Here is a 23,861-nt window from a genome sequence, read left to right on the forward strand (position 1 = left end):
TTTTAAAATAAGACACTGAAGTTTATGAAGGAAACATCAACTTTTCCCAAGGAGAGAAACTGAAGAATTTCTTTTTACTTTTTAATTTTTTAAATTTTTTAAATTTTTAAATTTTTTAATTTCTCTAGGAATTCAGCCTTTATACCTTTTTCAATGGTATCCAGTTCAGATTTGTAATGGATAATTGTAGGTTGTTAGCACTTGATACAGGTTGTGCTCATGTGTTATTTCTAAAAAGTCAAGGTTAAAGTAACTTCAGAAATAAGATTTTTCTAAATTTCCTTTAACATTTTGCATACAGAAATGGTAAGTTAGTTACAGAGTGAAAATGTATTACATATACAGTAATGACAGAGAAAATAAATGATCAATTTCTTCAAAGTCACAATTGATGCACTGTTTATTTGATGAAGACATCAGCTTTGAAGCTTTTGCTTAAAAACAACAACGACACAATTATTTGAAAAAGTTCACATGCTATTTGGAACAGATTACTCTAATTTTTAGAGCAGAACCAATTTTAAACTTTAAATGCAAGAATTTTTTCAAACTATTGTGGCTTTCTAGGAAATAGATTTAAAATTTTTTTGTGAATTTTATTTTATTTCATTTTATTTTATTTTTTAATTTATATCCAAATTAGGTAGCATATAATGCAACAATGATTTCAGGAGTAGATTCCTTAGTGCCCCTTACCCATTTAGCACATCCCCCCTCCCATAACCTCTCCAGTAACCCTCACTTTGTTCTCCATATGTAAGAGTCTCTTCTGTTTTGTCCCCCTCCCTGTTTTGTTTCCCTTCCCTTATGTTCATCTGTTTTGTCTCTTAAAGTCCTCATATGAGTGAAGCCATTTGATATTTGTCTTTCTCTAATTTCACTTAGCATAATATCCTCTAGTTCCATCCACATAGTTGCAAATGGCAAGATTTTATTCTTTTTGATTGCTGAGTAATATTCTTTTGTGTGTGTGTGTGTGTGTGTATGTATATATATATATATATATATATATATATATACATCACATCTTCTTTATCCATTCATCCATCGATGGACATTTGGGTTCTTTCCACACTTTGGCTATTGTTGATAGTGCTGCTATAAACACGGGGGTGCATGTGCTCCTTTGAAACAGCACACCTGTATCCCGTGGACAAATGCCTAGTAGTGCAATTGCTGGGTCATAAGGTAGTTCTATTTTTATTTTTTTGAGGAACCTCCATGCTGTTTTCCAGAGTGGCCGCACCAGCTTGCATTCCCACCAACAATGCAAAAGAGATCCTCTTTCTCCGCATCCTCGCCAACACCTGTTGTTGCCTGAGTTGTTAATGTGAGCCATTCTGACAGGTGTGAGGTGGTATCTCATTGTGGTTTGGATTTGTATTTCCCTGATGATGAGTGAAGTTGAGCATTTTTTCATGTGTCAGTTTGCCATCTGGATGTCTTCTTTGGAGAAGTGTTTATTCATATGTTTTGCCCATTTCTTCACTGGATTATTTGTTTTTTGGGTGTTGAGTTTGCTAAGTTCTTTATAGATTTTGGATACTAACCTTTATCTGATATGTTGTTTGCAAATATCTTCTCTCATTCTGTCGGTTGCCTTTTAGTTTTGCTGATTGTTTCCTTTGCTGTACAGAAGCTTTTTATTTTAATGAAGTCCCAGTAGTTCATTTTTGCTTTTGTTTCCCTTGCCTCCAGAGACGTGTTGAGTAAGAAGTTGCTGTGGCCAAGATCAAAGAGATTTTTGTCTGCTTTTTCCTCAAGGATTTTGATGGCTTCCTGTCTTACATTGATGTCTTTCATCCATTTTGAGTTTATTTTTGTGTATGGTGTAAGAAAGTGGTCCAGATTTATTCTTCTGCATGTTGCTGTCCAGTTTTCCCAGCACCACTTGCTGAAGAGACTGTCTTTATTCCTTTGGATATTCTTTCCTGCTTTGTCAAAGATTAGTTGGCCATACGTTTGTGGATCCATTTCTGGGTTCTCTATTCTGTTCCACTGATCTGAGTGTCTGTTCTTGTGCCAGTACCATACTGTCTTCATGATTACAGCTTTGTAATACGGCTTGAAGTCTGGAAGAATTTCTTTTCCTGAAATGATTATTTCATTAAATTGGAAACGTTGATATAATTTTGTTAACTTTTTCAACATTTTCTATAAAACATACCACTGCATTTTGTCTACTATTCATCTGGAATAACCATGTGCTAGTAACTGACTTCCCTTTAGTTTTTGCTTTATGTATTCTTTATCATTTAACTTTATTACAGGCAGGCAGAGCCTGGTCCCTGTTAGAATGACAAGAACTGTTTCTTTAATTACTGTACAAAGACAGTAGTAGTATTCTGGCAGATCCTGTGCTATTCAATCAAGCAAGTTTCAATAAAAAAAAAAAAGCTGATTTGCCAAAATCAAACATTTGTTAAGTGAAAAAAATTATGTAGGCACTTATTAGCATAAGTGCCTACAGTGACATTCTATTTTTTGAGGTTTACAGCTCTCAGGGAGCGCGTGTTGCTGGAAGTTCTATTTAGAAATTACGTAAGGATTACGATACTCGCATCTACCTGATAGAGGAAAACGAGAAAGGCAAGTGGGTCATTTTAGAAATCACAACTTTTAAGCTAATTGCAATTTCTAAAGTAAACCTAATGGTACTGCAGAGAACAAGAACGTCTCTAATCTAATCTTGGCAGCATTGTGATTTCAAACTGCTAAGCCACACAGTATATTCACTTTTCCTTTGTGTGGGATGCCTATTAACCCTCACCAAGGATCTTTCTCTGTGCCTTGGTTATGTATTGCAGCATTCATGATTGATGAATTGTTGTCAAAGACAGACTCAGGCCCTTGCTTTTTACCAAAAGAACTTTTTACGGAACACAAATGTTTTTCTGAGGGAGAAATGTAGATTTGGTTTCATGCTTTCTTGGTAAGAGATTAAGGAGGATGGTCTAATAGAAACAGGGAATGAGAGCAAACTTGAGAAAGCAATCGCAAGTGATTGGCTTGAATAAGGGTAAATATGTGAACATCTTTCTGGACTTACAACTGTCTTCTGAGGAAAAAGCCAATGCTACTGATTGTTTTTCAGAAGTTAAGATGGCTATCACCCAATTGTTTTGCCTTTTACTTAGAACATTAGAAGGAGGGGGCTCCTGGGTGACTCAGTTGGTTAAGTGTCCAGCTTTAGCTCAGGTCATGATCTCACAGTTCATGAGTTCGAGCCCTGCTTTGGGCTCTGTGCTGATAGCTCAGAGCCTGGAGTCTGCTTTGGATTCTGTGTCTCCCTCACTCTCTGCCCCTCTCCCGCTCACACTCTGTCTCTGCCTGTCTCTCAAAAATAAATAAACATTAAAAAAAATTAAAAAAAAAAGAACATTAGAAGGAAATACTTACAACCCAATCCAAAATGTCACTTCTAAAGAAAAATTGTGTTCATATGCCCATGATGACCACAAAGCACAGAAATATTTTCCTTTTTTTCTATCCTTTCAAAACTGTTAAGACAATTTCTTGATCTCTCTCCCCCCACCTCCAGAAACCTTACTCCTCTATGAATCCTTGTGATCTCATCTACAACATAGATGAGCAATCCTTATTGAGTCCATCTCAACACATGAGAAGACTTGCAACTTACAGGTACTTCTCTGTAACAATATGTACATCCTCCTGATTCAAGTGTATCAAAGTATGTCAGCACTTAGTTGATAAAGCTCATGAAAACTGTGCTTTAATAAGAGGTAGTCTATCTTTGCTCCCAAAGAGAGAATAAAGAATACATAAGAACAAAGACAAAAAAGCCAATGGAAAGAGGAAAAAAATTATTGTTATTTCTAGGCGGTAGGTATTTCTGATGTTTTGTCTAGTTTTCTGTATTTGGAATGCTTCATAATTTTTTAATGGCTTTTCTCAAGAAAAATAAAGCTAAAGAAGTTCCCAGGTACTCAAATTCTAACTGAAGAAATGGAAAGGAAGAGGAGAAATTGCACAGCATTTTTCTTTTTCAGGGGCAGCAAGTTGAAGAAAACTCTGAACTGCTGTTGCATCGGAGGGACGGTGATCGAGGGGGTCCCTGGGAGCAATATTCTTATTCCACTGAAGGAGGTGAGCCAAGATACTTATAAGCTCTAGAGAACCTTTAACACAGGAAGCTATTTATCATAACAAGGTTGGTTGATACTGTTCCCATACTGAACCAATTAGGTTTGCCTATTTCGTCATACTTCATAACTTGGGATGATAGGTTTCCAAGTATGGTACAGTGTAGTAATTGAATTTTGATCAAACACACATGGCCCATAACCCAGTATGTGAAATTTTCAGAACAGTTCACAGCTTTTAAATATCCAGTCAACATGTTGCCAAAAGTACAGGATGTACTTGATGCAAGGGGGAGAGAAAGGGGAGGGCTGACTCTTGGTAGAGCTGTAAAACAAATATTTTTGTTCTTGTTCTCTTCTTATTTTTCAAATAGCAGTGGAGAAAGGCCGTGGGATATCATATCATAACTCAAGTCTTCCCCTTGCTTGTTCCATGCGCATAAACATCTTTGAGTCTCATTTCAGATATTTCAGATTACCTTTTTTTTTTTTTTTTAGCATGAAACTATTTTCATGTCACAGGACTGTTACACATGACCTGCTAGCATTTCTTGTTGCAGAATTATCTAAAGAGTATTTTTTGACTACCTACCATATGTTAGACACTGGATCTATAGGTTAACTCTTTTAAATAAAGAGATATAATCCCTGCTTTCATGTGATCAACTGTGGATGGAGAGACAGGCATAAAATAATGAAAACATCAATAGTTTTATAACTATAACCTGTGATAATTAACATGAAGAAAAAGTAGAGGGGCACCTGGGTGGCTCAGTTGGTTAAGCGTCCAACTTCGGCTAAGGTCATGATCTTGCAGTTCGTGAGTTCCAGCCCCGTGTCCGGCTCTGTGCTGACAGCTCAGAGCCTGGAGCCTGCTTCGGATTCTGTGTCTCCCTCTCTCTCTGCCCCTCCCCTACTCATGCTCTGTCTCTCTCTCTCTCTGTCTCTCAAAGAATGAGTAAATGTTAAAAAAAATTTTTTTTTAAAGAAAAAGTAGAGCATCAGGAAGGACAAAAATGGGGGTCTGACTTATCCAGGAGAGATGGAGAGGGGAAGAGAAGCAGGGAACACATCTCCAAGAAAGGACCATTGAAATTGATCCTTGAAAGATGAGAAGCAATCCAAGAGAGTGGATACATATTCCCAGGAGAAGTAAGCATATAGATAAACCTTGAAGTAGACAAGACTTTGGCAAATTCAAGGATCTGAAGGCTAGTATATTCAGTGAAAAAGAAGCTAAAAAGATAGGCAAGAGACAGATCAAACTTTGCCATGTAAACGATTATGCTAAGATTATAGAAGGATTGTTCAGCCATTCAAAGGTGGTAGGTCAGGGAGTGACATAATGGGAGGCAGGCAAGACAAGAAGCAGAAAGGCTAACTAGAACACCTTGACTATTGTCCAGATCAAAAATACTAGCGGCTTCGAATGGAGCAATGGCAGAGGTGAAGAGCAGTGGACACCTGTGAGCTAGATTTTGGAGAAGTGACATAACTTAGTGATAACTGGACCTGGGAAGTGAGGGAGAGGAAGCCCAAGGAAATCTTCAGGTTTGTGGCTTCAACAGCTTAATGAATAAAGTCTAGTAAATACTAACCTGTTAGCATAACTCGTAAGAGTACCCCACAGGGATAGAACTACATCACTCTCACAAGCTCCCATGTCTGTAGTGATACTCTGGCTCTCATCAGATTTTAAGGAACAGATGCCTTAATCAGATGGTGGGGATACAGAGAAATTTTCCACCTACATGTACATCAAACTGTTTAAAAAATACTTTTTAATGTTTATTTATTTTTGAGGTGGGGGGAGGAGCAGAGAGAGAGGGAGGCACAGAAAGTGAAGCAGGCTCCAGGCTCTGAGCTGTCAGCACAAAGCCCAATGCTACGCGGGGCTCGAACAAACGGGATGAGAGATCGTGACGTGAGTGGAAGTTGGACACTCAATCAGTTGAGTCACCCAGGCGCCCCCACACCAAACTTTTCTTACCATAAGCAGGAGAATGTCTCTGAGATATGAAAATCAGACTTTAACATAAACTTAAAATATTTACTCTCACCTCTACAGACACGGTCATAGATGTCTGGCAGTGGAACTAGGAGAATCTGGAAAAAAAATTGCTCCTTTGAAAATATTTGAAAACCAAGTTTATTTCTTTATTCATTCAGTAGATTTTCCTGAGTGTTTTTAGTGTGGAGCATATGAGGTAAATAAGATGTGTTCCCTGCCTTTGCAAAGAGTATATTCTATCAGGGGAGAAAGAGGCATAAAAAAAAAAAAAATGTCTAATACAGTGCAGCATGTTATATAGATCAAGTAATAGAGTTATATTTAGCAGATGATCGGATTATTAATTTTACGGGGGGGTGGGGGATAGGCACATGGGCGTGGCTATGAAGGCCTTCAGAGAGGTTGCATTTGAGATAAGTCTTAAAGGATAGACAGGAGTTTGCTAAGCAAAGAAGAGGATGGGGGAGATATTCCAAGAGAAGGCAACAGCACAAGCCAAAATATGAGAGTCCCAAAGAGCACTGGGTACTCGGGACTAGAGACCTCAGGGTGTCTGGTCCAAGTTGGAAAAGTCACCCTTCCATTCTGAAGTCTGAAAAACACTACCAGCCTAGTCTGACTTATCTGCTATCACTTGAGCCAGACAGGGAATTCTAATTTGGGTGGGCCCAAATCAGCAAAAACCTCTTCACTTCATGTGACTACTGCCTGAATATTGCCTGTGTTCATGCAAGTTTGAGGTTGACCTATTGAAATGGGCGGTCCTCCCTCCCACAATCAAAATCAGTCCAACAGCTTAGCCAAGGCCACAGGACCCAGCTTTTAATATACCTAGAAAGAGGCAGCAGTGGCCCAAGGTAATGCTTATGTGGCCTGGAGAGTGCAGATAATAGGATGATCCCGACACTTAGTCTGGCAAACCGGTGCAGCTGCCCTCGTACAGCAGTCAGGCATAGTGAATGACCGCCACCAAAAAAATAAATAAATACAGTGTGTGTGTGCATGTGTGTGTGCATGTGTACGTGTGTGATCTTTACATTTGTTTTTAATAGCTATTCAGACAGTCCTTAGAGAGGGAGTTGGCAGCTTCAGCTGGAGGCTGCTCCCCCACCTGTCTCCAGGCACCGCAAACACAGCTGTGTAAGGAGACAGCCAAAGCTTCCAAGGAAAGACAGGGTACAATCCAGGGGGTGGGGGGAGCCGGCAATGGGAGCGCCTTTCTCACAAACCCACTTGGGACAGGGCCTGTCTAGCAACCGCAAAAAATTAGCAAGGAGGACATGGTAAGGCCTTTTTTTTTTTTTTAATACTTGACAATAAGTAAAGCCATTCAAGACCCAACTCAACGGCCACTTTAAAACCATCTATGAAAAGGGGAAGACAGAGCACTCAATGCAAGCGGAGGGGAGAAGGAGGTAACAGGCATCTCCAGCAAGGCACACATTCAGGTTTTCTCCTTGCATCCAGATGACACGTAGAGGATTTATGCGCTATCGCAGAACTCGTGGTTCCTGACACAAAACACAGAACTGCCTGGCAAAGTACCTAGAAACTTCATTTCTATTTCTCCAGGCTGAAAAGCGCAGGCATTTTCAAAGTTCAACTCTAGGAAAGTCAGCAGGGGCGAGATTTCAGCAGCCGCTGATGATCCCAATGTTAGCAATTCGAGAGTGGTCAGGGGGTTGCCGCTCCCCGAACAGAGGGGACATTCGAAGAGGGAAAGATACAAGCCGTTTTAGCAGATGAAAACCAACAAGGAGGTATTTTCGGTATCATTTTAATCGCAAAATAGCACGAACGCGGTCTGTGCCTGCGTGCTACCCAAACGTCGATTTGAATACCACTGAACGCTAGTTTGAAAATTTCCATTTTTGTAATTTGCTTTCCTTTGTGAAGCCAAGACTTGAGAGGGAGCTGGCAGCCGGCTCCAAGTCTGGCACGACTTCACCTCAGACGCACTCGGTTGGTTTGGATGTCGAGGGAGACCGCACAAGAGAGACGGGGAGAGGGAGGAAGCGAGGCAGGGAGCGAAAGAACCTTGGCCAGGGCTGCCCGGCAAGCCGGCCTCCGCGGCGCAGCCAGGGGCTTTGGCTCCACCTACAGGAATCGGAAGGCACACCGCTTAGATGCCCCGCTTCCGCAGAAACCGGGTGGGGGCGGGGACGGACCTCCGCCGGGGCCTGTCCCAGCCCTTCCCCACGGGGTAAGAGGAGGGGGTGGGGGGAGTTGGGAAGTAGGGATCTCCAACACCGATCAGGAGCGGCAAGCCCTATTCAGTACAGGGATTTGTATTTGGGGGAGAAAAGACATCATGCCCTCCGACAACCTGTTCTTAGTTAAAGGTAAGCCCCATTTGAAGGCCAAAGGCAGTATTCGGTTCTACTACAGACAGAACGCATAGCATGTGCTCAATTATTGAATACATGAACAAATCCACTCTATCAAACAACAGAGACCGAATGTGATCAAAACAAGCCCCCCCCCCCCTTTTTCAGGTGTATTTATGAGTTGTCAAGCATTTTGTTAATGGCTAGTAATTGCTACAAAAGTCCTCCACTATCTACATTAGTACTGTGTTCCACCTCCAAGGTGGGCAGCACAAAGTAAGGGTCACCTGTTTCATCTGGCGCCCTTATTTTGCAGGTGAGTAAACAGAGGCATGGAGAGGATTTCCCCCAACCCCCCGCAGTCAACTAGTTTGTTGATGATAGAAATGGTTTGGGGCTAAATTTTCCTAACCTCTCTGGAGTTTGGTTTCTAAAGTTTGGTTTCTGGAGTTTGGTTTCTTTACTGTAGATTGGCCAGCATGGATATGCTCAGCTGATTGGCTATCTCAGGAGGAAATTGGCTTCCCTGCCTACCTGTTGTCCTGTCCCTGAGCTTCTGTCCCAGCTTCTGCTCTGGGCCAAGGCAGCTGCTCATGTTGCTTTACTCCAAATATCAAATGCTGCCTGGAGCTGATGCCAACCCATTGCTAAACTTATGAATTCATTTTTTCAAGCCTAAAGGACAGAATCTTTGCACTTGTGGGCTTGTAACCTACAAACAGGCAGGTGCTTTGTTTTAGCAACACAGGTGTCTTCTATCCAGTAGCTAGCACATCTACTTACCCAAAGTGCTTAATAAGCAGTTCTTGAGCTTCCCAGTGATAGTTACAGATGAAGCTGGTATTTACCAATTGAAAAGGAATTTTTGCTGTAGGCAGTTAGCGCTCAGTCTCCAAATAAAGTGAAGATCCTTCTTGTAAATGACTTCATTTGCGTTATGTCAAATGACTATGATCCAGGGAAAGTTGGAGATCAAAAGATCCAGACTCTAACCACAACCCATTTATAAAATGGAAGTAATACTGTCATGACCTCTGAAGGGATTAGAAATGAATCATTATTGGGGCGCCTGGGTGGCGCAGTCGGTTAAGCGTCCGACTTCAGCCGGGTCACGATCTCGCGGTCCGTGGGTTCGAGCCCCGCGTCGGGCTCTGGGCTGATGGCTCAGAGCCTGGAGCCTGTTTCCGATTCTGTGTCTCCCTCTCTCTCTGCCCCTCCCCCGTTCATACTCTGTCTCTCTCTGTCCCAAAAAAATAAATAAACGTTGAAAAAAAAAAAAAAAAGAAATGAATCATTATTACAATAATCACAATATTAATAATAGCTTTGAACTGGGGGCACCTGGGTGGCTCAGTCAGTTAAGTGTCCGACTTCAGCTCAGGTCATGATCTTGCAGTTTGTGAGTTTGAGCCCCATGTCGGGCTCTGTGCTGATAGCTCAGAGCCCGGAGCCTGCTTTGGATTCTGTGTCTCCCACTCTCTCTGACCTGCCCCAGCTCACATTCGCGTGCTCGCTCTCTCTCTCTCTCTCTCTCTCTCAAAAATAAACATTTAAAAAAAATAGCTTTAAACTATTATTGGTGCTTACTACATTCCAGGCTCTCTGCTAAGCCCTGTAAGTACATGATCTAATTCATAACAACTCCATGTAGGTTACAATTATCCCCATTTTACAGAAGGAGATCTGAGGCTCAGAGAGGTTTAAGTACTCACCCATGGTAACAGCTCACAGTGGTGAGACCAGTATCAGAACCCAAATCCTACCTCACTCCAGACTTCTAAGCACTACGCTGTACAATAAATACCTATTGGCTGCTTCCATGCCAGTGACATTCAGATCTTTATCTCTAGTTCTGAGTTCTCATGGGAGCTCTATACTTTATTTCCAATTACTGAAAGAATATCATTAATTATATATTTCACTGCTATTTAAAATTAAAAGGGCCTAAGCTAACCTCCTTCCCTCTTTTCATAAGCATTTGCCATGAACCATCCATGTTCAGACCTCCAAACTCGGTCTAGGACACTGGTTCTCAAATGGGGATGATTTTGCCTTCTGGGGGATATTTGACAATGTCTGAAAACTTTTTTGGTTGTCACAACTCGGGTGAGGGGATGCTGCTGGCATCTAGTGAATAGAGACCACAGGTGCCACTGAATCGTCTGCAATACGCATGACATCTCCCACAACAAAATTTTATTCTGCCCCAAATGTCAATAGTGCTGAGTTCAAGAAACCCGGGTTTAGGAATATGAAGATGCATCATCAGACAGATCCTATCATCAATCATCTGATGCATGAGATATATGTGTAAATTTGAAGCACAAAGTTTGCAGAGATAACTGTGTGGTGAGGCGGAGTAAATGCACCTAAGTCTGTAAAGTCCATAATGAGCTATGGGGTGTACTATGGGCTGGGCGGAGGAGGTGATACTTGAGCCAGGCGCAAAGAAGAGATGAGATCTGGATTCCAGATAAAAGAACAAGCAGTGTGCAGGGTGTGTGGGTGTACTTCCAGAATGTGGGCTGATTTTAATTGGAGCGGAGGATGTGTGAAGAGGAGTAGTGGAGAAAAGGAGGTAATGTTGTGCTGGGGCCAGATCAAAGCTCTGAGCAGAGAGAAGGACTTCACACTTTATTTGTGAGTACTAGGAGGCACATCTAACGTTTTCACATAGAGGACCAATATAATCAACATGTTCTGGGGCGCCTGGGTGTCTCGGTCAGTAAAGCATCCGACTCTGGATTTCCACTCAGGTCATGATCTCTCGGTTCATGAGATAGAGCCCTGCCTGGGGCTCTGTGCTGACAGCTCAGAGCCTTTTGGGATTCTCTCTCTCTCCCTCTCTCTCTCTCTGCCCCTCCACCATTCGTACACACGCTAATTCTCTCTCTCTCTCTCTCTCTCAAAATAAATAAATAAAATGTTCTGGGGGAGATGAATCTGGTAACTGAATGAAAATGGATTGCAGAGGGACACCTGGGTGGCTCATTCGGTTGACCGTCCGACTTCAGCTCAGGTCGTGATCTCACGGTTTGTGAGTTCAAGCCCCGTGTTGGGCGTGTGCTGACAGCTCAGGGCCTGGAGCCTGCTTCAGATTCTGTGTCTCCTTCTCTCTCTGCCCCTCCCCCCACTTGGGCTCGGTCTCAGTCTCTCAAGAAGAAATAAATGTAAAAAAAAAATGGATTGCAGAGAATAGGAAGCTGGAGAGAAGAAGATAGAACACTACTGCCATACATCCTACTGTTAAAAAAAAAACCACTTAGCTATTTTTGTTCTTATTAGTAGCAACCGATAACTGCGTGATTATTGTGAGTCAAAGCTAAACACAGTTTATACACCCTACCTTAGGGTTCACGTACCATCGCAGGGATTTACCCACTTTACAGACACAGGGCAGTGTTAGCTTGGCTAGGAAATGGCAGAATCGGGGTCTGGCCCCCAAAGCCTCTGCTCCTAACTGCTCTGTGTGCTGGGATTCTTAGCCTCTTGACCAAAGCAGACTGTTCTCTTTTCTAAGGCAGGCTATAAAATGAGGCAGCCCAGACCCCCTACTGGGAATGGGAAGGTCTGGGACAAACAGCCTCAGGAAATCTGCTCCTCCTTGGCAGTAAGAGCTGACTGTAGGAAGAAAGGGATGTTTCTCTGAGCTAATTTTAGGGGTGTGGGGAGCATAGGCATGTGCCTTATTGCAAACACACCTACACAATAGATTCTCCAAATCGCTCTGGAGTGGAATCGGCTCTTCCCAGGGGGATGGTAAATGAGAGCAGAAATGGGGCCCGGGTTGGGGCATCTGACTCAAAGATAGAGCTTCTTATGTCAGGCCTCTCCTGCCTGATGAGGTAGCAAGCAGAAAGCTATAAAGTGGGGGACTGAAAGGCTGTGACTCAGAAATTCCTTGTTTACTTGGCTCCTGAACAGATCGCTAACGGGATCCAGGTGTCTGCTCTGGTTTTGTTTTAGAGCCTTTTGGCCACAGGCAGGGGAAGAGAGGAAAGGTGTTGACCATATCTGTAGGAGGGTGGGTGGCAGCACTAGAATTGGTGGAGGTGTCGACAAAGGCATGGCCATACAGGCCAGCCGGCACCAGCGGCCACTGGGGGCTTTGGGTGGGTCTGCAACTAGAGGGTCTCTGGTGACTGAGCGCATGAAAGGAGATTCATTACAAGGAGCTAGAGAAGTAAGGAACAAAATGGAGGCCACCACAAGTAACCAAGGACTGGTAGGTGGAGTATGCATGCATGAGAACCTCCTTGAAGACTTCTAGGACTTTCTGAAAGCAATGAAAATGGTAGGAATTCTCACCGAGAGGGCAGGGAAAGAGTCAGACTTTGAAGGTGTGCAATGGCCATCCCTGTGCTTCCGTATGACTCCATTGCAGGTTAACTTTAAACTATTTTGGGAAGTTCATGATCTACAATTTAAAGGTCAAAGATGCTAGGATTCCAGGGCTCCGACTCTTCTTTCTAACATTCCACTTTAAAGGTTTAAAGAAACATAAATTCTTAATACAATCTCATATTTTGACATTATAAATATGTAGATTAAAAAAAATCAGGATACAACCTCTTTTCTGGACCTGATCTCCTCAAGGTCTGGGATTGCATCTGTAGCACTAAACTCAGGAGGTCCTCAAGAAGTATCTGCGAAGTCTAACTCAGTATAACATTCTTCCAAAACATTAAAAGTATTCACTAAATGGGGGCACCTGGGTGGCCCAGTAGGTTAAGCGTCCAACTTTGGCTCAGGTCATGATCTCGCAGTTTGTGAGTTCAAGCCCTGCATCGGGCTCTGTGCTGACAGCCCGGAGCCTGGAGCCTGTTTCAGATTCTGTGTCTCCCTCTCTCTCTGCCCCTTGCCTGCTCACACACTCTATCTGTCTGTCTCTCTTGTTCTCTCAAAAATAAAAAATAAAAAAAGAGTAGGGGCGCCTGGGTGGCTTAGTTGGTTAAGTGTCTGACTTCAGCTCGGGTCACGATCTCACGGTTTGTGAGTTCGAGCCCCACATCAGGCTTTGTGCCGACAGCTCAGAGCCTGGGTCCTGCTTCGGATTCTGTGTCTCCCTCTCTCTCTCTGCCCCTCCTAGCTTGTGCTCTGTGTGTGTCTCTCTCAAAAATAAATGAACATTTTTTTTTAAATTTTTAAAAAATTTAAAAATTTAGAAAAAAGAGTATTCACTAAATGCATTAAAGTAATTTTTAAATCCAAATTTTATTTTCACCTAAAAAAAAAAAAAAGCCTAACCTTATGCATCAATATGCCTGTTTTCACAAAGCCTTTGCCCACAGTCTGTAAGTTGTCCTAATACTAAGACCAAATGCCAAAAAGCAAATGTTTTTTCCTTGAGAAAATCTGGAAGAGGCAATTATACTAAAACACACTACTCAGAAGGATCTGTTTCACTGTCTTTGCTTGTGTCCATGGCATAATTAGGCCTCTTCAAACCAGTGTCCTAAGAAAAGAATGAAAACCACTATGAATGAATGAAATCACTATGGCCTCTCCATTTTGTTGCCCGACATGGGATATTCCTCATGAAAATGAGGGTTGAGATTAAAAGCACAGCTCTCAGGGCTTGAAGGTCTCCACACAACTGAAAATGTCCGTGGTCACTTCACTCACACCCTACACTTCAAACGAGCTTGCTTGAATCCAATGTGGTGGATAATATAGTACTTAACCTCGAAGTATCAGGCGGGACTAGCACTTTCATCAGGTAGTCAATGACCCTAACTAGGTTAGCACCCTCAGAGGAAACAGGTAGCCTATTGTAGGTAGCCTATGAACCACTTACTGATTACTAATAATTACGCCAATGGATCTCAACACAGAAAACCTTAAGTCTGAGTGACCTGGAAGGGTCTCAGCATTTTAGCATCTCCTTACTGCTACTGAGCAATCCAGATCTCTCCACATGGGCAAGGTATCCTGAGCAGCTAATGGAGATGCCTCCTTCCAAACCCTATTTATATGCACCAAAGTCCTTCCCCCTAATGAATTTCCAGTGGGGACAATGCCCTCTTGTTGGATCGTCAATCGTTTACATTTCTCTGATCTTTTCTCGCAGCTTCCAATGAGCATCAGTTTTGCGGCAGCCACCTGAGCATCGAACAGGCAATTAATTGGAACAGATTTAATAAATGTACTGGAGAAGAAAGCTGTATGTTTAGGGACGACGGTACTTTCATGGTCATGCATAACGGACTGGGCACTTTTCCACCCACCTGCTTATGCTACCACAGTGAACACAAAATTTACATACCTGGAAGAAAACAGTATTTTCTGAAACGTTAATAATAACTGCAGAAAATGTGTCTGTTATGAGTAAACATCTCCATGGCTTAACTTTGCACCATTCTATTCTGGTTAAAAATATCTACAGTGTTACCTCTTATCTTCCTTCTAAAATACACTGGTAGGGAGGCACCTGGGTGACTCAGGCGGTTAAGCGACGGACTCTTGGTTTTGGCTCAGGTCATGATCTCATAAGTTCAAGCCCCACATTGGGCTCTGCACTGACACTACAGAGCCAGCTTAAGACTCTTTCTCTCTTCCTCTCTTTTTGCCCCTCCCACTCTCTCTCAGAATAAATAAGTAAATTTTCAAAAATAAAAAAAATTTAAACATTTAAAAAATTAGAAAATTAAAATAAAATACACTGGTAGTAATTGAAATGAAATTGAAATCCAATCTATTCCACAGAAAAACTGATAAATATACCCAAATATTTTGTACATGTGTATGTATATACATTCAAGGATATACACATACACAAAGATATTTATGACTGTATTAACACAAAGACATATATAAACTTATGTGCAAAGACATTATATATATATATACACACACACACACTACACACAAATGTGTGTAGTGTGTGTGTGTGTGTGTGTGTGTGTGTATTCATTATGGTTCTGTTTGTACTGGCAAAATGAAATAGACACAAACTAAATGTCCATCAATAGGGAAATGTTTTTTTTTTTTTTTAATTAAGGTATAACCATATAATGCAATACTATGTACCCATTAAAATACTGGAGTAAATGTATTAGGTTAACAATTCTTTCCTGTATAGATCTATAGAAACAGCAATTTTATATGGTTCGAATTAATGTATGTATAGACATGAAAAATTTATAAGTGTATTGGTAATTAGAAAAAGCAAGTTATAGAACAGTACATATTGATGTTAAAAATGTAAGAAATAAAAATATAAAAGATAAATGAGAAAGATACTCAGCAAAGAAGTAACATGGTTATTTCTGGGCATTTTACAATGATAACTTTTTAATAATTTCTTTTAAAAATTTGCTCATCACGATTGATTCCAAAGTATTTCTATAACATTTTTCCTCGTCAACAAATTCCAGACACCCGGGAGCTCCATTGGCACAGATGAAGAGAGTAACGAAGAATTAGCCTTAATTATTCAGGCTAAGAAACCCAGATTATTATGAGAACAAGGGTAAAAAGCAGAACTTTGTCTTGGATTATCTCAAGACAATCATCTGAAAACTTCCTGCTTACTTTTCCTGTTTGAACCTGGCTTTTCAGATTAATGTGAAGTGATCTGTTTCTCTGTGATTCAGAACCTCACACAACTTGGCAGGCAAAGAAATACAAAGAAAGGAAGAAAAGGAAAGGGGAAAGTGGGGGATGAAAGAAGATGGGCGGAACTTGAGAAGGCTTAATAAAGTAATAGAACACACCCCAGACCCTCGGGGAACAAAGGAACAAGGCTGGTGGGAGACAACAGATGTTCTCCTTCCCAAACCATGAAAGCACCACACTCTACACCCAAACTCCTCCTCACTCCAAGGAGTGGCTAATACCACTTACTGGAATATCTGTACAACAAAGGAATTGTTTTTCTGATGATGAGTGTTAAAGGAAAAATCACATTGCCAGGTACCGTGAAGAGCAAGTTATCCAGGTTGTCGATTTCTCTTGATTCTTATTTCTCTAACTCAACTTTATGGAGGTAGAGTTTACATAGAGTAAAAGGCATTCATTTTAATTGTACATACCCATGACTTGTGACAAAGCCATAGACTTATGCAACCACCACCATAATCACTTTCATGGATTCCATCATCCAAAAACGTTTCTTTGTGCCAATCAGATCGCACTCTCACCCCTCTCCCCAGACAACCACTGATCTGCCTTCTACCGTAGATTATATTTGTCTCGTCTAACATTTCATATAAACAGAATTACAGAGTATACACCCTTTTGTGTATGTCTTCTTTCACTTAGCATAATGTTTTTGAGATTCATCATGTTGCTGTGTGCATTCATAGGTCATTCCTTTTTATTGCTGAGTAGTATTCCACTGTATGGTGACACTAAACCCACAGTTTATCCATTCACCTATTAGAGGACATTTTGGTTGCTTCTAATCCGTGACTATTATAAATAGAGCAGTGGTGAACATTAGTTTGACTCTTATTTTTGGAGTGAGATTCAAATCTGTCCATTTGGTTGGGACATGGAGATGGGAGATGAAACTAACACTGCTTAAACATCTACTAGGTAACTTATCAAATATTCATTGATAAACTGTGAGGTAGACGTTATTCTTATTTTACCAGTGAGAAAATAGAGGCTCCAAGAAGTTAAAGAACTTGCACAAGGTCACAAAGGTAACAAGTAGCAAATCATTTCAACATCAACACAGGCCCATGTGACTCCTGTTTGACATCCCACAACTCTGTTTGTCATTGCTGCATTTCGGGCAGATTCGGTAAAGAAAGAGATTCAAAGGTAGAGGGTTTTGAGTAGAGCTAATATGTTGACACATAGATGGGGGAAGCCAAAAAAGGAAGGTGGCAGTGACCGGGCAAAGGAGAAAAGAGAAAGGAAATAGGAGAAGATAAAAGAAGAGAGAGAGAAGCGTTCTCTCCATCTCTAAAGAAAGCACCACAAGAGGGATTCTAAAAATCCAGTATGGAGGTGGACTCCCTGGAAGTGCTCAGGGTCTGAAATATTTCCACCCAAAGCAAAGCTTCAACCACCCGTAGCAGCTCCCCCCCCCCCCCCCCTTTACCAGGCCCTTGGCCATGAAGCTCACAGAAGGCTGGAAGGGGGAATGGGAGCATCTTCCAGTTGGGCAGAATTGCTGGTTTGCATGGTGTGGATGCCACTCACATTGGTGTGAAGTCAAGAAAGTATCCTTGCTTGGGGTTAGAGAAACTGAAAGTAAATAAGTTGATTCATTGACACAGTTTGAAAGCTACAGAAAAATGAATGATTTGGCTCAAAATTAACTGAAAGCCTACAAAGAGAAAAAAGAGACAAAGAAGAAAATGAAAATGTATTCCTTCAATATGTGCCATGTGGTGAGCTAAGAGCTTGGCCTGATTGTGTTACTCTTCATCACCCTACAAAGTATGTACTATTTTTATTTCCACTGAGGAATATTTATTTAATATGTATTTCCATGAGGAAATTGTGCCTCAAAAAAGTTAAATACCCTGCCCAGGGTCACACAGTAAATGGCAGAGTCGGGACTCCAACTAACTAACCACTACTCTATCCTGTTCCCAGGAACCGTATACCAGCTGGGCAAGAAAAGTGTGTAAAACATAATCCAGCCCTTTGAAGAGCTCATGGCTAAACACTGGATGATACTTTCACTTTGGGCAAGTGGCCTAATGTTTCTGATAAAAATGGGAATTAACAACCTGTCTCTTACCCTCATCAAAAGGTTCACTTATTTATTGCACACGTTCTTATTAAACATTTAGTATGCGCCAGTCATAGTGCTAAAACTCCCTCATGGAGTTTATATTCTAGAAAGAAGGCAATAATGATGTATAAAATAGATATATAAGTAAAGAGAGCGAAAGAGATAAAGAGGGAGAAGGAGGAAGGGAGGGAGAAAAGGTACTAGTCAGGGTTCTCCAGAGAACTGAACCAATAGGAGATACATAGGGTTTAATTATTAAAAAGATCAGATTGATAATAAGGAATTGGTTCATATAATTATGGAGGCTAAGTCCCATGATCTGCTATCAAGGATAGAGATGCAGGAAATCCAGGGTGTAATTCTGAGAATCAGAGAGCCAGCAGTGTAACTCAGTTGAGGGTAGGAGAAGACCGAAGTCTGCAGCTCGAGAAGTCAGGCAAAGAGCAAATTCCTTCTTTCTGTCTTTTTCTTCTATTCAGGCTCTCACCAGATTGGGTGAGGCCCACCCACGCTAGGTGGGGCAATGTGCTTTACTGAATCCACTGATTCAAATGCTAATCTTATCTGGAAGTACCATCACAGACACACCCAGAAACAATGTTCAATCTGGGCACCTTGTATCCCAGGAAAGTTGACACATAAAATAAACCATTGAAAGAAAGAAAGAAGGAAGGAAAAAGGAAGATATTTTGGACAGCAATAAGTGACATGAGCAAAAGGAAATTAAGTAATGGGATAAGGGATTTTAGATTGAGAGGTAATTGTTACTTTGCAAAAGGCGGTGAGAGATGTTCTCTGTAAAGTGAGACGTTGAACTGAGACCTGATTAATGAAAAGGATCCAGCCATGTGTAAGTCCAAGGACAGTGAGCTCCAGGTAAAGGGAACAACAAGTGCAAAGACTGTAAGGCAGACAAGGTCATGGCACATTTGAGGAACAGAAGGAAGCCATAGTTGGTAAAACATGATGACCAAGGAGAATGATAAGATGTAAAATCAAAGAGGCAAGAAGGGACCAGATCACAGAGGATTGAAATTTGGATTTTACTGTAACTGCAATGACAAGTCATGGGAAGATTTTTGAGTAAGGAAGTGACATGACCTTATTTCCATCTCTCACAGACCACCCTGGCTGCTCAGTGGAGAATGGGTTTGAGGAGCACTCAAGGAAAAGCAAACAGGAAGAGCAGTGAGAAACTCGTTATAGCAGGTCGACTGAGAGATGATACTGGCTCAGACAACGGTGGGGACTACGAAATGGAAACTAGCTGTTGGATGCAGGAGTTATTTTGGAAGTGTAGCCCATAGGATTTGCTGATGAATTGAGAAATCAGGGGTGACTTTCAGGATTTTAGCTTAGACAACTGTTTGAATGGTAGAATCCTTAGCTGAGAATAGGAAGAAAATACATGTGGTTGATTTTAGACTGGAAAAGCATTTAAAAACTACAAAGTGCTCTCCAAAAGCAAAGTGCCACTGAAGACAGAAACCACAAGTCCCAGAGCTGCAAGGAACTGAATTCCACTAACAACTTCAATGAGCTTCCAAGTAGATTCTTCCCTTGTTGAGCCTCCTGATGAGAAGGTACCCCTGGATGGCATCTTGATTGCAGTCTTGGTGATTCTGAGCAAGGAAACCAGCCACCCCATGCATGTACTCCATACCCACAGAAACTGTGACATAACTAAAGGTTGTTGCTTCAAGTGGCTAAGTTTGTTACACAGCAGTAGATAATGAATACAGGTAAAGAGTAAATAACTGAGTAGCAGAAAGTCCTGAAGTGCTTTTGATACAAACCTAAAACATAGTGACCCATTTGGTCCCAACAGGGCCCAGCCACACCTGGCTCTCCACTCCAGGGCCAGGAGCATCTTCTCCTCCAGGGAAAGGAGATTTGATGATAATATGACAATCTTTGTTATTCTCTCTTCCTCGCCTACCACAACAGTCCCAATACTAAGTCACTCTCTTCTTTGCTCTGTCACCACATTTGGTTTTGCTAAGCTTGTGGAAATGCATTTAACTTAGGAAGAGTTGTGTCTATAAGACTGGGATCTCTTCTGCTAAAGGGATAAGAAGGAGTTCTTTTAAAACTGAGACCACAGCTCCCACCTGCTTCTTGAAATCTTTCCAGACCATAGGACCACAGGGCTGGGAGAGATGGTGATGAGCATACAATTAATTCTCCCAACAGGTGTCTGAATCCTCCACAGCCTGTCTGCCATGGCTTCCCACTTGAACACCTCCAAGGAGGAAGCGTGGAGACAGGTGGACCTGATTCTAAATTCTAGCTTTATTTCCTACTACCTGTGCATCATGAACAAGTTCCTTCAACTCTCTGAGCCTCTGTTTCTTCATCTGTAAATTTGGGACAGGAATAGCTTTGCAGAGTAGTTTTGATTGACCTAACATGTGAAGCTCCGACCCTTGCTTCTCCCTCTGTCTCCCTCTAGTGATGAAAAACTCCAGCCTGGTTTATTTTCCTCCCTTCTCTGATTTCTTTTCATCTTTAACAACCATACTGGACACCTAATCATATGCTGTGTTTTATTGTTCCTCAATTACTTTGTACGCATGACTCATGACCTACTGAGAAGGTTGAGGACAGGCAGCCATATTTTATACTTCTGGGGGTCCCCCAAAGGATTTAGGTCGATCCAGGGCATACAGCAAGCATACAGTAAACCAGTAAAACCTGCCAAATTAAATTAACGATCCATCATCATCAGAGTAACTTAAAACTAGCCACACTCAATGAACTGTCATTTAATTGGAGTTTCTCGTAAAAGGGCCCCCTTTCTACAATATCCATTTTCAAGTTAAAAAAAAAAAATACTGCAAAGCCCGTTGCTTTTAAAAAAGAAATCTTTTCATGCACCTCACGTTTGCATTTGAAACACAACTTCCTAACCAAGGGGAAAGAAAGAAACTGAAAACGAAGCACCCTATATTGTACAATTCAGGTATTGTTCCCTATCTTCAAGACCCAGACATACTGAGCCCCCTGATTCGCCCCTTTCCCGTCTCACATGCCTATCCATTTTTGCATTCAAGAGTTAAGATTTTTAAAGGTTGGTTCTTAAAAGAAATGAATCCCAAATCTACATATGAACTGTAAGGTTCTCATTTCAAGTGGATACAGGTTAGAATATGTTTGACCATAAAAGCAGAAAGGCTGGAGTAAAGTGCCATGAAGAATCTATTGGAAGAAATGGGATCAGATAGATGTGGTGCACTTCTCTTAAGTGCATATCACTTAACTGCATAATCAACTTGTGCTCCCAAGAATTATGCAGTCTCTGTCTGGCCCCCATTAGATTGAATGTGTTGCTACTCCAGTTAATTGCATATTGGCGAATTGCATAATTCAGCTCCATGCACCCTGAACCGAGTTCCAAATGCCATCCGGTACAATGTAATCAAACTAGGGAAGTGAAGAGCTGGAATACTTATGAGATTCTGCCCATTTGTCACATTTGGTTTAGATCGCTTGTGCTGTAAAGAAAGCAGCTCATTGGTCATAGACCTGTGTTCTTTGGATTCCCGTCCACCCGCTCCCCCTCAACAACACCTCATGTAGTCCACATCCAAAAATTAATTTAGAATGGGTCCAAAAGAAAACAGAATGTCAACATGTGAAAATATGATTAACAAGTTAACAATCTGACTCGTAACTATGGTGCTCTCCTTCCCAGGACTGACATTACTTACAAGGCAGAGCAGAAAAGGCTAGGACTAGTTTTGGCTCTGCCGTTAACTAGCTGGGCAAGTCTCTTCCTCTCTCCAGGCCTCAGTTTGCTCAGCTGTACAATGGAGAGTAGGACCAGCCTTCTCTACCTCACTAAGCTGTGATGAGAGTTAAATGCAACACTGCTTGGTAAACCACAAAGTAATGAAGAAATCTATTACTAGATACAGCAAAGTGAGGATAATGGGCTCCATACCAAAGAGTACAGCGTGTCAAACTGATACAAAGAAACACCTCAGTGAGGATCTGGGATAACAGCAAGTGGTAAAATAGAAATGAAAGGAAGGAAATGCTTCTGACTTTGTGGCAAACCCTTCAAGGGTCAAATATTGTTTATTTTATTTTATTTTATTTTATTTTATTTTATTTTATGTTAATGTTTATTTATTTTGAGAAAGAGGGAGAAAGAACACACGAGCAGGGAAGGGACAGAAAGAGAGGGAGAGAGAGAATCCTAAATAGGCTCTATGCTGCCAGCACAGAGCCTGATGTGGGTGGGGCTCAATCCCACAAACCGTGAGATCATGACCTGAGCCAAAATCAAGAGTTGGGGGCTTGGGGTTCCTGGGTGGTTCAGTAGGTTAACCATCCGACTCTTGATTTGGGCTTAGGTCATGATCTCACGGTTCATGGGATTGAACCCCCTGACTTTTCTCTCCCTCTCTCTCTGCCCCTCCCCTGCTAGTACTCTCTCTCTCTCTCTCAAAACAAACAAACAAACAAACTTGAATTAAAAAAAGAGAGAGAGAGAGAGAGACACTTAACCAACTGAGCCACCCAGGCACCCCTGTTTTTTATTTTAATTCAGTTCTGACTCTAAAGATTCGGTGCTCTTTCTCACACACAACACACAATGAGCAATGGGATCCTCATTATAATTGCTTATTTAGCAGAAATGGCAGCATATCCACATTATCCAATAATAAGTTCAGGGGTGAGTTGTGAAAATAAAACACACCCACCACACAATCCTCAAAACTGTCCATATATCACAAGGGTTTAACTTGCAGATGCCTGCATCTTGGAATCTGGAGGAAAGGCGCAGGCCAACTTGAACCATTGGAGTGAACCAATGGAGTGAACCATTGGAGTGAAAGTCCTCAAAGATCACTCTTTGCTCTTTACAGATTCGCATCCGCAGATACTTTATTTTTAATCTGTATCTATTAAGACAATAAGCAATTCTTCTTAGACATCTATCCTGCCTATAAAATATTCCCCCTGAGTCATCTGCAGGATTCTTAAAGTCACCAGTCGCCAAATGATAAAGTAGTTAACTGCTCATTTGTTGACTATGGAGTGGTTAGGAAGACTGGATTCCTAGCTGAGTCTCTTACTAGTTACATAATCCTGGCAAAGTTACTTAATCTCATTAAGTCTTGCTTTCCACTTCCACAAAATGGGTCCAACTAATAGTATCTACCTTTTTAAGGCTTGGGAGAATTCAATGAGATCATGTATGCCAAGCAAGAGCACAATGTTAGGCTGTGCTACACTTGACTAGCACAGAGCTCTGAAATGACATCGGTTTCAACAAAAATCTGGGAATTTAAGGCATTCAACCTGTATGTGGTTTGTCTTAAGTGCCTGATAAATAAGTACCTTTGCTTTGAAGAAAAACATCATGGCATAAAATAAAATGTGAGCACAAAACATTCTAGAAAATTGCCAGGGAGGGGCGCCTGGGTGGCGCAGTCGGTTAAGCATCCGATTTCAGCCAGGTCACGATCTCTCGGTCCGGGAGTTCGAGCCCCGCATCAGGCTCTGGGCTGATGGCTCAGAGCCTGGAGCCTGTTTCCGATTCTGTGTCTCCCTCTCTCTCTGCCCCTCCCCCGTTCATGCTCTGTCTTTCTCTGTCCCAAAAATAAATAAACGTTGAAAAAAAAAATTAAAAAAAAAAAAAAAAAGAAAATTGCCAGGGAAAAGAAGTGACTTAGTATCTCTACTCTGACCAATATTATCAGGTGCAGCCATGTTTC

The 23,861-nt window shown here is 41.5% G+C and overlaps 1 protein-coding gene across 3 annotated transcripts in view; it reads right to left on the reverse strand.

The window, feature by feature from the left end:
- Positions 1–1,388: 1,388 nt before the first annotated feature.
- The window catches only part of TM2D1 (TM2 domain containing 1), a 92,440-nt gene continuing 69,967 nt past the window's right edge, over positions 1,389–23,861 (reverse strand). The window contains exons 7-8 of one of the 3 annotated variants that reach the window (XR_015254749.1): positions 6,164–6,209; positions 1,389–2,090 (exon numbers count right to left, since the gene is read on the reverse strand). The gene's annotated coding sequence lies outside the window, so the exon portion shown is untranslated. Of the gene's footprint in view, positions 2,091–6,162; positions 6,210–23,861 lie in introns of those variants that run through there. The other 2 variants (XM_086717150.1, XM_086717151.1) reach the window with 2 other exon arrangements.

This window comes from Puma concolor, chromosome C1 (assembly GCF_028749965.1).
Source record: "Puma concolor isolate L17-30 chromosome C1, mPumCon1.1.hap2, whole genome shotgun sequence".
Taxonomy (NCBI): domain Eukaryota; kingdom Metazoa; phylum Chordata; class Mammalia; order Carnivora; family Felidae; genus Puma; species Puma concolor.